The following is a 15160-nucleotide window of genomic DNA, read 5'->3' on the forward strand; positions in this document are numbered from 1 at the left end:
TGGCCTGGCTGCTTTGTGTCGCTGGAGTGGCCCAGAGCAGAAGAGGGATACAGAAGGCATTTGTAGATTTTAAGGCCAGAAGTGGTCATTATTATCCTGCACAATACAAGCCAGGGTTAGTTGTTCTATTTCCTTTTCATCCGACAGGCATTTTTCAAATTGCTGAAAGTAACTGTCTTTGAAATCTGATTAGAAACAGCAATCACATTACAGCTGATGGCCTCATTAAATCTAAGGACAAACTGAAATTACAGGCCAAATCCTGCTCCTTTATACTGCTCAATAGGACTCCTCAGACGGCCACAAGGCATGTGCTGAGATGTCTGTAGGATGGGGTCTTTAGTGATGGACTTGCCAGATGTGAGCGGATGTCCCAACCTGCGGGAAGGTGACCAGGTGCAGACCTGACTCTGGGTTCTCAGTTTAGGCCCACACCCCGCAAGACCGATTTGGTTTCTTTTTTGCTTTGAAGAAAAAGGGGGGAAAGAAAAAAGTGTGCAAACACCATGAGATCTGAGGAATGATTTCAATCGGTGCAGCTGGCCTGCCCCGGAGAGTTTGGAAGGACTGTTCCATGCAGAAAGGGCAGCCTGGAGAAGGCAGAATGACATTTGGGAGAGAAGGGGATGGCGAGTGAACACAGGGGCTGTCACAAGTTCCCAAAGCACACGCAGACCAAACCTTACAGTACCAGAATTGCTTGAAATAGACCAATGGGCTTTCTTACCGCCTTGGTTCAGATACATCCTTTAAAGCCTGTCCCCAGCATAATGCTGCCAACATGCCCAATGGGACAAATGAAGAGATCCTTTTCAAATGTTACAAACAGCAGCCACATCACCATCGCGAGATGAGCCCGGGGGCTCAGAGCCCAGGGAGAGGAACACGACCAGAGTTGCTGTTGGTCACCTAATGGAGCAATGGAGGCAGGGGGAGGCCTGCTCTGAACAGGATCTAGGATTTTTAGAAGCACGCAGTACTGCCCCAATGCTAAGGCCCAGATCTACCAAGGGACTGCACCCAGGTGAAATCCATAAGCCCTGAGTTAGGTGCAATGCATGGGGAGAGGTAGGCGCCTACGAATGGGATTCACAAAAACCAGCACGCTGGGGGGAAGCTGCCTAAGCGAGTCAATAGCAGATGCCAATGAGAGGGGTGTGGCCTAAGCCCCACCTCTCCGGGAGTTAGACGCCTATGTTCCTTTGTGGATCTGGGTCTAAGTGCTTCTGAAAATCCTGCCCTTCATATTCCCCACCTTAGCCCCTTGCTGGGCTTTATTGCCAACTCAGCAAAACGTACACCTCAGCTCAACTTTTGCCACAAGCTTGCCTGGTCCCCTTCAAAACCTCCTCTGCCTATAGAGCGGTTGTGATGGCCCTTCGTGTAACCTGATTGGAGTTAAAAAGATGCACATTCCACTACGATGTGGCATAATTACCCTGCGTCCTTATGAACCATTCAGCGAGGGAGTCCTGCATTGCCCAGCTAGGGCGCAGCGTCGGCCACTCCGTTGCAGGTGGGTTGATTTTCATTCAATTGTAAACTGTTACACAACAGAACGAGCTGATTTGTTTCCAATGTAATTGTCATTTGCTCCGAGAGGGGGAACAGTCAATGTTTGCTCCCACTGCTCCTATAACTTCCTGCTAGTGAAGGCAGGGGGCTGGACTCGATGACCTTTCAAGGTCCCTTCCAGTTCTAGGAGATGGGATATCTCCATTAATTTAAACTGAGTGCCCGTTTCCTACCTCGCCAGAGCCCATCCTCCCTGCCCGCCAGAGCCCATCCTCCCTGCCCACCAGAGCCTGTGTGCAGCAAACCCATCCTTGTTCCTCTTGTTCCATTCTACTGGAAACTAGCAATAAGGGGCCAGGTTTGCTCTCACTGTCTCCAGTCCAGCCTTATTGAGGTTCCACGGGTGTAAAGGAAAGTTGGCCCAACATGTGCTGAAATATACTAATGCATCTACCTTTATGGGAAAGACCCACAGAACAGATTGGTGAGGTGATTTTTGCACCTGCCGAGAGTACTGAATAGACAATTCTCCTCATCCCCGATTCAGTTCTTTACGGTTGCAGAGTAACATCTTCCAATAAGCCCCTCCTGGTCTCCTCCCAGTTCCATTCTAGTACAGAAGGGTCTGGTATATCACCCCTGCCTCGCTCAGCTGTTCTCAAACTCTGCAGGCTGCATCAGCCTTTTCCTTAGACTAATGTCGTTTTCTCAGTCTTTCCTCAGCCACTTCCAGTCCGGTGATTAATTCATATTATGCGCAAGACACAATGCACAATCCACACCCCAAGGAGCTTAACATCTAGGCTAAGTAATTTTTTAAACATAAAAGTTTGTTCCCAAAGTACCTCCATTTACAGAAAACCCATTTCTTTGGCCTTAGCTTAAAACTGCAGCTTAGTGATTGACAAAAGTGTTACCAAATGGCAGCGTAATATGTGCAGAACGGTCAAGTACCAAATTCTAAGCCTGAAAACTGGTGCTTTGTAATGCAAGCTGTGATAGATCCTTCAAGTAACTATGTGTGCTGCCAATGTAAGTAAAAATCATACTTGTGTTTTGTTTGTTGTTTTAGCTAGTAATAACAGGGCCTGTGCCGTTCTCCTGTGGGTGGGTGCGGTGGGATGAGGGGGTGAGATTGCCTGGAATGTTTAGGGACACAAAATCTCTCTGTATTTGTGGGATAGGTTCTTGAAAGAACAAGAAATAAAACTGAGAGAAGAAGCAGAAATTTCAAGAACAGATGTTCAAAGAGGAGGGAGAAAAGCATTGGCAGCTTAGAAAATGTGGTCCAAATCTTCAACTGTAAACTCCCATTTTGCTCATAAAATGGCACGTGCAAAGGGTGAAGTCTGGCGCGTGTATCCATTTTGCACAAACATACTGACTTTTGCGCCAGTGCATTGGCAAAAACACCAATGCAAGGATTTTTGGTGGGGCAAAATCAGAAGCTGGATTGAAGCCATTAGAAATTTTGAACCATAAAGTCCAAGGAAGGACACTGGGTTTTTTGGTCTGCTTTGGTTTTTTTCTTCACAAACATTAGAATATTAGGAAGCCAATTGGCATAAAGCAGATGTGGAACCTAACAAAATATTCAGGCGCTATGTTTTAGGAGGGACAGTTGGTTTTGTACAGTTAGTGTGATGGCTCCAGCATCCTTATTCTACACTGAAGACTGTGACTTATTCTTCATTGTGGCAAACCTGATTAATAAGTAAAAGCAAAAATTGACTAAATAAGCAAATTCTGACCAGCCTGTGACAATGAGGACATTCCCCAAAGATGAGGTCACTGAGCTTTTGCTATAGCTCGTGGCATGTTTATATAGCTAGTGATTTTACTATGTTTAAATAAAATAGTCTGTGTGAATCAAACATGGTTTATTTTGTTAAACATTGGGTCCCTTTGAAAATAAACCTCTTGATGTTATTTTGCTCTACGTTTGCTAGAGTTCTAGGGACACAGTTATGTGTTTTAGGCCGCAAAGTGCCATGTCACACATGGTTCATTACAATTTTAAAAACATTCCCGTAAAAAAGTTTGTGTTGTTCTTTCCTTTAAAAACATTTAACATTCTCTTTGAAAGATTTTTATCTATGTTTCTTGCAAGTAACTCCTAAGATGGATGTAACTTAAAGAGATCAGAGTTAAAAAACATTTTCCATTGTTTTTTTCGGTGTGTTCCCTTTGTACATTTTGTGTAGTGTTGATTTCCAATTTCTTCTGTATGGCCAGCCAGTCACTTCCTTCTTTGTTTTACACAGCAACAAGTGAGGGACATGTGAAAACTGGAGGATGTGACTGTGAAATCACCACTATTGGCAAGTGCATTATCAGAACATCCTTTTAGCTTTTGGGTTTTGTTTTAAGCTGAGAGGACTCCTTTAAGCGAATCTTGGCTTGTGAGCATTTTCTGAGTCAAAGAGAAATAAGATATGGCAGGATGTGATGGGAAACTGGGTTATTTCGAGGTCATGGTCAAATTATAAACCAGTTTTAATGTTAATGAAAACAAATGTCTGAGGAACACGATCAACTTAGTGCCTCCGATAACTTCAGTGCCATTTTGGAGCAGGGATTTTCAAACAGCTGCTTGTAGAGAGGCTTCTGTGGCGGTGGTGAAGGCTCTGTCAGACTTCACGCACTGATGTTTCCTGTCAGCCTAAACCACAGGCCTTTCAGTTTCAAGAGGCTTTTTTTGACCAGCCCCTATCTGTACCCTCTGTCTTTCTTCAAGCGTAGCCCTGTCTACAGCTGCTATCTTTTCAACACTTTTGCCCACCAGCTCCTTGCTCTCTGAGTTACAGTAGCTCCGTTAGAAGCCAGAAGGGTGATACAGCCTTTTACACTGCACTGCATTCGCAGCGCCCAGAAATGGAGCCTTTTGTAACAGACGTACTGATCCAAATCTCCCACGGAACTCCACGTTTGTGGCAATTACCATTACAATCGGGGCCTTGGGAATTGATTCTTTTTATAGTATCTCCAACACATTTAATAAACTCTGGGGCTGGTTTGCATTTTCTAGGGTCATTTCCCAGTTATTCGGGTATTTAAGACCCCTCACGTCACCCCACCCCACCCTACCGCTCCTCCCTTCGTCACCCCCCAGAAAGAAATCATTGATGGATCTGAACTGAACCACGACAGACTTAGAGTTCGCATCCTTATAGGTCACAGGTTTTGTGAATTACGGAAACATCTAGACAGTCTGCAGCAGCCTCTATTCCTTCAGTGTCATATTATACGAAAATCCACTTTGTTACCAAATGGGAAAATAAACATGGAATGAATACCAAACAGAGGGGCTGTTTAATGACATATGTTAAGCAGAGTGACATCTGTGTACATTCCACAAGGAAGTGGATTAAAGCCGCGACCTTTCACTCGGTGTGAAACGAGTTTGTTGTGCGGTGCAGACAGCCATGTCGGGTCAAGATCTGCCAGACGTTTTGTTGCCTCCAATGTTTATGTTTAATATTGGATGATGTCTGTGGAAGCTAAATCTTACTGGCCGAGGCTGTTTTCTGAGCAAGCCTCATCTGGACTTTATCTGATAAACTTGCCATTCCTGGCATGTAGTTCTCACCATTTGGGGTGTTTGTTCCAGTGGGAAGGACAGCTGGAAAAAAATGAAAGTAGCAGCAGAAATGACTCAGAACGTTGATTTTTTTTTTTGTAGTGGAATCCAGGCATGTCAGGGCTTTTATGACAAGTAGCTAATTGCCACTGTAGCTAGAGCAGAGACAGAGATGTAGACATGTCACATGTATGTAGATCTGACATGTCATTATTCGTCTGCGTTAGTATGATAGTTCCTCAAGGCCCCAAATGAAAATGAAGAGTTATATAGACAAGACAGACAAATGGTGGGAGGGGAAATTGAGACAGGGAGCAGGGCAAGGATGTGCCCAAGGCCATCCTAGGTCAGTAACTCACTCAGGTGTCTGACTCCCAATCCAGTGCTCTACCAACTAGGCAATGCTGCTCCTCCTGATAGGATCATAGACTGATCGCTGCTAACCACCTGGCTCACAAATTACTGTCTTTCGTGGTGTGCAGAAACTCTCCAGGCTGCCCTTGGGTTTGAAATACCATTGAGTGAAGCCAAGAACATAGTGCAGGAGTTATGGGTGCAGAAGGTCAAACTGGCTGTTATAGGGATCCCAGAGCCATGGGGGAATAGCACTCAGCGCTGGAATACAGACATTGGAGTGGATGTGCTGGTTAGGAGAGAGAGAGGTGGTGGGGTAGCCTTGTACATCAATGATGCTGTAACCTGTAAAGAAATAAGATGGAGTAGTATGGCCAAATCCACTTTTGGGAGGGATGGTAACCGAGGTTCTATTGGGGTAGCGTTAGGGGACTTCTAGAGAACCGCCCCCCCCCCTTGGACTTAGCTATGGATAGAAGTCTCTTTTATATTATTAGAGAGAGGAATACTATTGGGAATTGTGTCGTAATGGGAGCCTTTAACTTCCCAGCTATAGATCGGAGAATAAATGCTACAGATATTAGTAAGGCCCAGTTATTCCTGGATAGTTTCTTTGTCAAATCATCACCGAACCAACAAGGGGCAATGCAATTTTAGACGTGGCTTTGGAATGTAGTGAGGACATCACAGAAAAGCTGGTTGCGGGAAATAACCGTGGATCGAGTGACCACAAACGGATTCTTCCATTTAATTTAAACGGAATCATTAAAACCAGGTCATCAACTGTGATTTTGATTTCAAAAGGGCTGACTGTGGGAAATGAAGGGAATTAGTTAAAGAAGTCAGCTGGACTGAAGAGCTGTGGAGGAGACTTGAATTTCTTTAACTCATCTATACAAAAACTATCTGCAATTTGCATCCCAGGCAAAAAGCTTGCAGGGAAAGTCTCCGGCCCCAGCTGTCTATTCTTAGGAGTATGCAAAGCCAATAGCGAATGGGGAAAGGGATGGATAAGCGACATCTTGGAGTTTAGAAAATGTAGGAATAAAGTGAAAATTGCTAAAAGTCAAGTTGAATTAGCTCATGCCAAGGAACTTAAAAGAGGGTTCTTAGATATATAAATAAGGAAGAAATAAGAAAGAAAGGATGTGGTTGGGCTGCTATGCAGTATGGATGGGAAGGAGCTTAAAGATAATCTAGGTCTGTCCCCAAAACTAAATGAATGCTTTGTGTCAGTTTTCAATATGGATGATAATATGGAACATGGGCATGATGGAAATGACTGTACAGAAATGGAAATTACCACATCTGCTGGAAGACAAATTTAAGATCTTAATGCATTCAAATCAGGGGGACTGGATAATTTCCATCCCAGAATACTGAAAGAACAGGCACATGAGAGAGATTGTTAGTTGGGTAGCAAGGATTTTTAGTCAATCTATTTGGGGGTAGTACCATATGACTGGAGAATAGCTAATGTCAGACTTATATGTAAGCAAGGGGGGAAAAGTGATCCAAACAATTACAACCCTATTTGTCTGACCATAGTAGTATGCAAGGCTTTAGAACAAATTATGAAGGAAAGAATAATTAAAATCATGGCGGTAAATGGAAAAGGGGACATAATGTAACTGGGGTTTGCCAAAAATAGATTGTGGCCGAGTAACCCGATTTTCTTCTTTGAGAAAATAACTGATTTTGTTAGATAAGGGAAATGCAGCAGATCTAGTAGTCTTGGACTTCAGTAAAGCATTTGACATGGAACCACATGGGAAATAGTTAGTTACATTGCAGCAGATGAGGGTGACTACAAGCATTGTGTGTGGGTTGATCACAAGATGATGATGAGCCTCTAATGTGATGTGGCTGCAAAAAAGGCAAATGCGATCCTAGGCTGTATCAAGCCAGGCATTTCCAGGAGAGAGCAGTATTCGTGCCATTGTACAAGGCTCTGATAAGACCTCAGCTGGAACAGTGTGTGCAGTTCTGGTCACCCATGTTCAAGAAAGGTTCATTCAAACTGGAACAGGTGCAGAGGAGAGTTACTAGGATGATCAGGGGACTGGAAGGCCCACTTTATGAGAGGAGACTGGAAGATCTTGGCTTGTGTAGCCCTAACCAAAAAATGGGTTCAGATGGGCTGATTGCTCCGGAGGTAAACACCAGGAAGGATGAAGAGCTAGTTAAGCTAAAGGACAATTCTGGGACATTGGATGGGGAGGGCCAGGGCTCTGAGGTGGTTCTGAGCATTCTCTCTCTCAAGTGCTTGTTCTGGCTGGTTCTTGCTCTCATGCTCAGGGTGTAACCGATCGCCCTGTGTGGGACTGAGAAGGCGTTTTCCCTCAGGTCCGATTGGCAGGACCTTGCCGGATTTCCGCCGTGATCTGCAGCGGGTGAGTGTGGGTCACTTGCCAATATTCTCTGGGTACATCTCACTTAATGATTTCCCTGCCACGGCAGGGGCCTCAGGCACTGGGGGCCCTCGGCCTGTGGCACGGAGCAGGCTAGTCTCCTGGGGGCTGATACTTAGGTCTAGTTTTGGTGGCTGGGTTAGTGGGCGGGCGCGGGGGGGTGTTGGTGTCCTGTTCTGTATAGGAGGTCGGGCCAGATGCTCTGGTGTCTCCTTCTGGCCTTCAACTCTATGACTATGCAGTGGTATAGTGCCTGATCCAAGGCCCACTGGAGTCAATGGGGGTCTTTCCATGCACGAGAATGGCTCCCCTCCCCCGATGCGAGGGGTGTCTGGGAATGGCCCGAGTGCTGCTGCGGCCTGGGCTTGTGGACCCCCCATCGTGCCACCCTGAGCCGCCCCCACGGCACTGTTTCATTACTGCCACTTAGCTCCCAATGCTGTTTTCCCCCGCTGCGAGCGAGCAGCGCCAGCACAACCAGCGCTTGATAATAAGCAGCCCCGGGGCCCCGAGAGCCGCAAGCGCTGTCGAGATCGCCGCCGCTCTTCCCAAGTTCACCCAGAGCCATAGGGCCAGCCCTAGCACATAACAGCTACCAAGGCTGCGTAATACCGAGAAGGACGGCATGTCTGGTGCGTCGAAGCTTGGGACTTCTCACTTCCTTCTAATCCTTGTAAAGATCCCCTTGCTTTAAACGAGTATTCACCACGCGCTTTTGCTGAATATCGCGCCCTCCAGTGCGTCACTGCACGGCTATCAGCAACCCTTAATCACCTTCGTTACAAAGCATGACAGTGACCGTTCGAGAGGGCAAGTTTTCACTCCAGCGCTATCAGGCTACGTGCTACGTGAAATCTTCCGCCAAGGAAGTTCTAATCCCTTATAACTCACAGTATGCAAAAGAAGAGAGATGGCCCAGGCAGATTTCGCATGTGTCTGAACACCAAACCGGAAGGCCCTGCCTAACCTTGGGCAGTAGTTTCCGGCTGATGTTCATTGCGCTAAAACCCAGCTTCAGCCTGGCAAAGTGGCTCACTGCTGAGCAATCGCAATACTGTACCTGTATTTAAAGGGTTGATCAGAAGCCATTTATGAAAGCTAATTTCCTAACTGACGATGGCAAAGAGCGTGCTACACTGCCCCTGATTGTTGGTGGTTATCAAGTTATTGCGCTGGAAGACGTACACTGAATTTTGGCAGGCTTATCATCGGCTTCTCCAGCCGGTAAGTACCTGCGTTGATTTGGTGGTAGGCCTTGTGACAGAGCACTTAGGAGGGGTGGGTCTGGTAATCAATGCACTAGTTTTTAAGTCCTCAGGACGCCTGGAATGACCCCGCTTTTTGTGTCAACAGTCAGAATGCTGGGGTGTTATAACGACACGATGTTCCACACGTGTTGCTGTTCCGGGATCAAATGTTTTGAACGCCCCTGTTTCATGCTCACCACGTAGCCAGTCCTTGTTGAAGGCCAAAGCTTGTCCTCGTGTGTCGGGGGACAGCGGCTCAGTCTGAGTCTGATTGCAGACCCAGTCAGCGCACAGCCATCGGGGTGGGTAGGTTTGGTCACCAGAGGAGGGGAGGAAGAGGGGCCCAGAGGCAGAGCTCAGTACTTGAGCTGTTCTGCTGCTCCAGATCGAGGGAAGGAGTCGGGATGCAAAGTGCATCAGTATCTTGTGGCCTTGTTGCCATAAAAAGTGTTTTGACATTGAAAACCAGGGCCACTATGGCAGCCCTCGCAAAGCTCCAAGAGGGAGGGTGCCGCCGCTTCAGAAAATGTGTCAAAGCTGGAAGTCTGGGGACGCTCAGCTATGAATGCAAAGCAGCTTCTTGCACCAACGTGTCACATCCAGGTGTCTCAGGTGATGCTTTGGAGACTGGCTAGCGCCCACTACGCTATTCTACACTGCATGATGCTATCACACGTGCCAGAGACTAGAGCTTGTGGGAACACAGAAAGCAGCTTTGGCTAAAATAATCGTGATTTTTTTTTCAGTTGTTTTTTTTTTTTGGGTCAAAATTTTGTTTTGATACAAATTTTTCGACCTGTTCCCCTAGGCGCTGTATTGGCAGATCCCTGATAGACCCCAGTCCTCAGAGACCAAGGCCCTGATTTTACTTGTATTTAAGCATTGATTCACTTAATGCTGCAAGACCTAGGTCTTATTTCCAAAAGGCACTTAAGAACCTACATCTCACTGAGAGTCTATGGAATGTAGGTTCCTAAGTGTAGGTTCCTTACTCACTTAGGACCCGATCCTCAGAGGTATTCAGGTGCTTAAATGCCTTTGAGGCTTTGCAAGACAGAGCAGAGCACCAACAAAATACCCTTCCCGCTCTGGGCCGAAGAGCATGAGGTACGCTGTTCATGGAGCACGGCGTACGAATGTTCTCTCTTGGAGTCCTCCGGTTTGTGGAAACCTCTTCAGCACAACGTGTAAATGTCAACGCTGTGCGTCATGACTGCACTAGGTGCATTGCTGGGATTCATTATTTCGGACTATTGATCTGCACAATCCTGAGGGGACCATCAGGAAGAGGATGAAGCAAATTTGCCATCCCGTTAAAAACAAGACGGGAATAATTCTTTAAGGTCAAATGTGGGAGGTGAGGGGGGAGGACAGATTAATTTACAACTTCCCTGCATCCACTGTCTAAAGGCAGAGACCAGCCACTGAGTGATTTAGGGCAACGTAAAATGTAGCAACTTGTGCCTCCAGAATACTGAAGTTGACAGCCGCCTTTGTTACAGATCAGCTCTCGATTTCAGCCCTCGGAGTACATTCTGCGACCGCCGCATAGACGGTGCCTAATCTCCACGTTAGGCAGCGTGAGGGGATTGGTGAGGGGTGTGAGCTTTTTGTCTTTAGTGTCCTTATTAGCAGTGGATCAGGTTATCCATGCGGCGTAATGTTCAGCTAGGAGACATGCTTTGTGAAGCATATGGCTCATACCTAGCGGCTAGATCTAAAACCAAGCCAGGTGCATTTTTAACATGCGGGCTGTTGGATATGCGAGCAAAGCTGTGGTTCTGAACCAGCTCTGATTTGTGTGACCCATCAGAGTGCCCCTCCTTGGTTAATAATATTTTCTGCAATATCAAATAAATCAATTTCATGTACTTCAAAGCGTCTAGAGCTGGGCTTGGCATGGCACTTGGAGAGGTGGTGGACAAAAGCGGCTGTAAGCCACCTGTACGCCCTCCCAATTGCTGGGGCCATCCAGGAATCTGTCCAGTCCCTAGTTGCCTGCGTGCCCTGGGGCTGGTTCTAGCAGATGGAGAGCAGCCAGACGCTGGCATTGCCTCCTGTGCCAAGGGGTGGTGCTCATGGGAGCCACTGTGCTGGTCTTATGCCATCTGGGGATTCTCCTAGCTGGGTAGAGGGGCATCTGGCAGAGTAGAGGGGCCATTTGTGCACCGCGACAAGCCAGGGGAGAACGCCTGTGTGTGGGGGGGCACAGGGTAAAGCTTTGGTGGGGGTTTCACCTTCCTCTGCAGCGTGGGGGTGTGGGTCACTTGCCAGGATTCCCACTTAATTGTTTTGCTGCAATTGCTGGGGCCTTGGGTGCAGGTGCACCTTGGTCCCTCCAGGGCTCTGCCTGTGGCCGTAACTGGCTAGTCTCCTGTGGGTTATGGTACTTCGGTCTGATTTCGGTAGGTGGGTTTAGTGTGCAGGGGCTCGGTGGTGTCAGTGGCCCGGGATACATAGGAGACCAGACTAGATGATCTAGTGGTTCCTTCTGGCCATGAACTCCAAGCCTAGACCCACTGCAAGTGGCCCCACCCTGCCTCTCCCTGCAAGCGCCGATGCGGTACGGCATGTGTCAGATCCGACTGGGGTGGGACAGGCCAGGCCTGTAGCATGTGCTGCCAGGAGCACTCCTTTAACTTACACCAGGGGCTGTTTTAGCCCCCAGAGCGGCCCAGAATCTGAGGGGGAGGCGTAAAGCACAGAATCAGACCTGGGGTCTTACAGCCAGTTCTGTGGACATCACCTTAACAATGCTGCCTTCTTGCATGTTACATGCCACGTTACCAGTGGAGCCGTCTGCAGAGAAAAGGCTGCTGGGCCTTTGATCCGTCCTAGTGCCGAGCAGAGGGATAACTGAACGTTGCCTCCCACCTTCCCCCCGAGTTGTGTTTCGATTTAAGCTTTATAATGAACCAGTGAAAGGCAAACACCTAGACTGGGGACGCAGACCGCTTAAGAACCATGACCACATGCGTAGCTGGATCTTGCCGGAGCGCTGGTCATTTCCATTGGAATATAAAAGGGTTTGCAGTCTCACCGGTTACTGTGAGTGGCCCACCATGAAAAGATCCGATCAAAGGGGAAAAACTGCACGAGCATCCTAGACTTGTCCCGTAGACCTACAGAAGGACCGAGTGGGAAAATGACTCCGCCTGCGTTGTGGGTTCAGCTGGCAGCTGAAGTTGAAGTGACCACATTGCGGTTGTCAAAGCGATAAACACGAGCACAATGTGTGTCAGCTGTGAAACATCACCCGCCGTAGAACGGTGACGTGCAGTCTGGCATTGGCCCGCTGCGCTGGTTAGTGTTATATAAGCTGCAACACGTTCACTGACGTTGCCCTGCAGACCATAAATGTGTGACTGCAAAGGAAGGAACTAAAGCAGGGACTTCCTCTTGTCAGCAGTTCTCCTGCCCCAGCATCTGTGGTGATGGTCAAGGGGAAATTATTGTCTAAGGCTCACTTCCTCTATCACTGTTGCTGGATCATCTGAGGCTGAGGTTTGCATGCTAATGATCCGAACAGGCTGATAACCAGTAGCACCAATGGCCACCAGGCACCACAACGTGTGGTTTGTGATTGAACTCCTGGAAAGAAAGGAAAGGCCCCAAAGCTGAAGATAAACTAAGCACCTTCTACTCCCAATGGGTGAGGACCAGCAAATGGCAGGATTGGGTCCCGAACACAATGTCTCTTCTGTAGAGCACAGGGATTTTTGGCAGATGCTTCCGGGGGAGGTGATGCGACACCTCAGTGCTTCTCCGTGTTTCTACCTCAGAAAGCTGAGTCAGGCCAGGCAGGATTTGAACCTGTGGTTGCCGGGAGACAAGCGACTCTAAATGGGACAGTGAGGTCACTGTATACTCCCTACATTCATGTAGGGCTTTTTGAGCCTGTGCCGTTTGTAGGGGGTTAACCTCAACTCTAGCCCTGCGTGTTCACTTGGGATCTGATTCAGCTCCCATTGGAGTCAATGCGAACAGGCCTCATCTGAATTATGAGCCCTCGGAGTTCTGACTTCTCCAGGGCCAGCAGCTTGGCCTCTCCGGTGTCCCTGGCTACAGCTCTGAAGAAGGGCAGGATTTTTCCCCATGTGAGGGCCATTGGTGAAACGTACCGTGTTGTCATCCAGCCGAATCCACGTTCCAGCCTTGAGGATTGGGGTGAGGGGCACTTCTGATGGGAAACAAAAGTGGCATTATAATATGACTATGTGCTATTGTACACACCATCTCTCATATCCTCTGCATGCTCTGGCAAATGCAGCCCCCACGGCTGCCAGACTGAAACGTTCTCGTTTGCTGACGCTGCTCCAAAAGTTTAAAAATGATCATTTTACTTTTTTTTTAAATGGTGAGTGTCTTAGAGCGACTGTGATTTACCCTAACGGCATGCAGTGGGATGGGCTGCCAGAATTAACAGTTGGCAAATAGTTGATAGAAGCATCTGCTTATTGTGATTTCAATCTACTAATCCAATTTATAACTGAATAATGTAACGCCTTTCTGTGACTCTACTGTCTGATTGTGAGAGATAAGTACATTCCCCAGACACAGTTCAAATGGATCTGAGTGCATTTTAATGAGGTCTTTTACATTGCTTCGCTTGATATTTTGTTCAACTTTTTGCAATTTGTTCTTGACCTTATTCTGATAGTGTGAGATAAAAACGTAGCTACCCTGGTTTCTAGGGCTGGCAGAATTGCCTGGCAATCACATCTGGATACAGTCCATTAGAAAGAGGTTTGCTTCTGTTAAAAACTCTCTGTCTAAAGCTGCTGCTTCTTAATATTATCATGAAACCTGGGGGCCAGATTCTCAGCTGGTACAAACTGGCACAGCTCCATTGTAGTTAAAGAAGCCCATCAGAACTGGGTTGGAAAACTGTTCCCGAAGCCCTGGGTTTTTTCTTTCTCTGAGAGCTAAGAAATTGATTGATTCTAATTGGGGGGAAAAATCATGGACAGTGAGAAGTTGTTTAAAAATCTTCTGCTGTGAGTGAATCACTTCAGGCCTAAATATACTACACAAAATAATAAACCACCCGAGAAACGTTTCGATGCAGGTTCAAGTGCTACAGGTTTTCAAGGTAGGTCAGGAAATCTAGTGTAAATATTTACAGGCTGGTTTTGACCTCACTTCTGCTCTTTGCACTGTTATAACTCCATGGACTGCAATGCCTCCCAGTGTAAGGGAGAGAGAAATGAGACCCTGAGCTTTTTCAACGGGTGTCGTGTGTGTACATGAGAGCTACTTCCTTATATCTCTGCTAGTCCAGCACAGCTGTCTGACAACCGCTCCTGCCAGGGCGTCTTCGTTCTGCTCACCAGAGCCCAGGGTGCTAATTACCTTGATAAATGAAGCAAAGGTTACTCAGATAAATGTGATGTTTAGCAAAAGGATCTGTATGATAAGTAGCATTCCTTTTCCATTTCTGCTATTTATTTTAATTATACTAAGTGCTAATCAAAAGTTAATTTGCTAAGCATCCCTGGGTGCAATTAGCTATGGGGTTCTAAGCCTTTGCAGGAATTGCGAAGGTTTTTCTCTCTCCCCCCCGTTATTTTTCAGTTCTTGCTGGGTAATCAATGTTCTGTCCTTCCATGGGGATGGATTAACCCAGTGCAAATATGTACCAGCACTTTTTTCCAAGCTAATTTGAACTTTGGTTTTTACATTTTCTAGAGCATCTTTTGAAAGGTTTAGTTAGAGATCAACACAAATATCCCGGATGCTTCTCTTTTTAAAATGTTTTCGGTATGTTTTGGGGATCGAGCAAATACTCCCGTGACTGGGGAATTATTACTGCAGCAAGAAAACCATCTGTTGAATAGCTTAGTACTTTTAACAAATAGAGACACTGAGGCAGAGAGTATCAGAGGGATAGCCGTGTTAGTCTGAATCTGTAAAAAGCAACAGAGGGTCCTGTGGCACCTTTGAGACTAACAGAAGTATTGGGAGCATAAGCTTTCGTGGGTAAGAACCTCACTTCTTGCATCTGAAGAAGTGATGTTCTTACCCACGAAAGCTTATGCTCCCAATACTTCTGT

This window comes from Chrysemys picta, chromosome 9 (assembly GCF_011386835.1).
Source record: "Chrysemys picta bellii isolate R12L10 chromosome 9, ASM1138683v2, whole genome shotgun sequence".
Taxonomy (NCBI): Eukaryota; Metazoa; Chordata; order Testudines; family Emydidae; genus Chrysemys; species Chrysemys picta.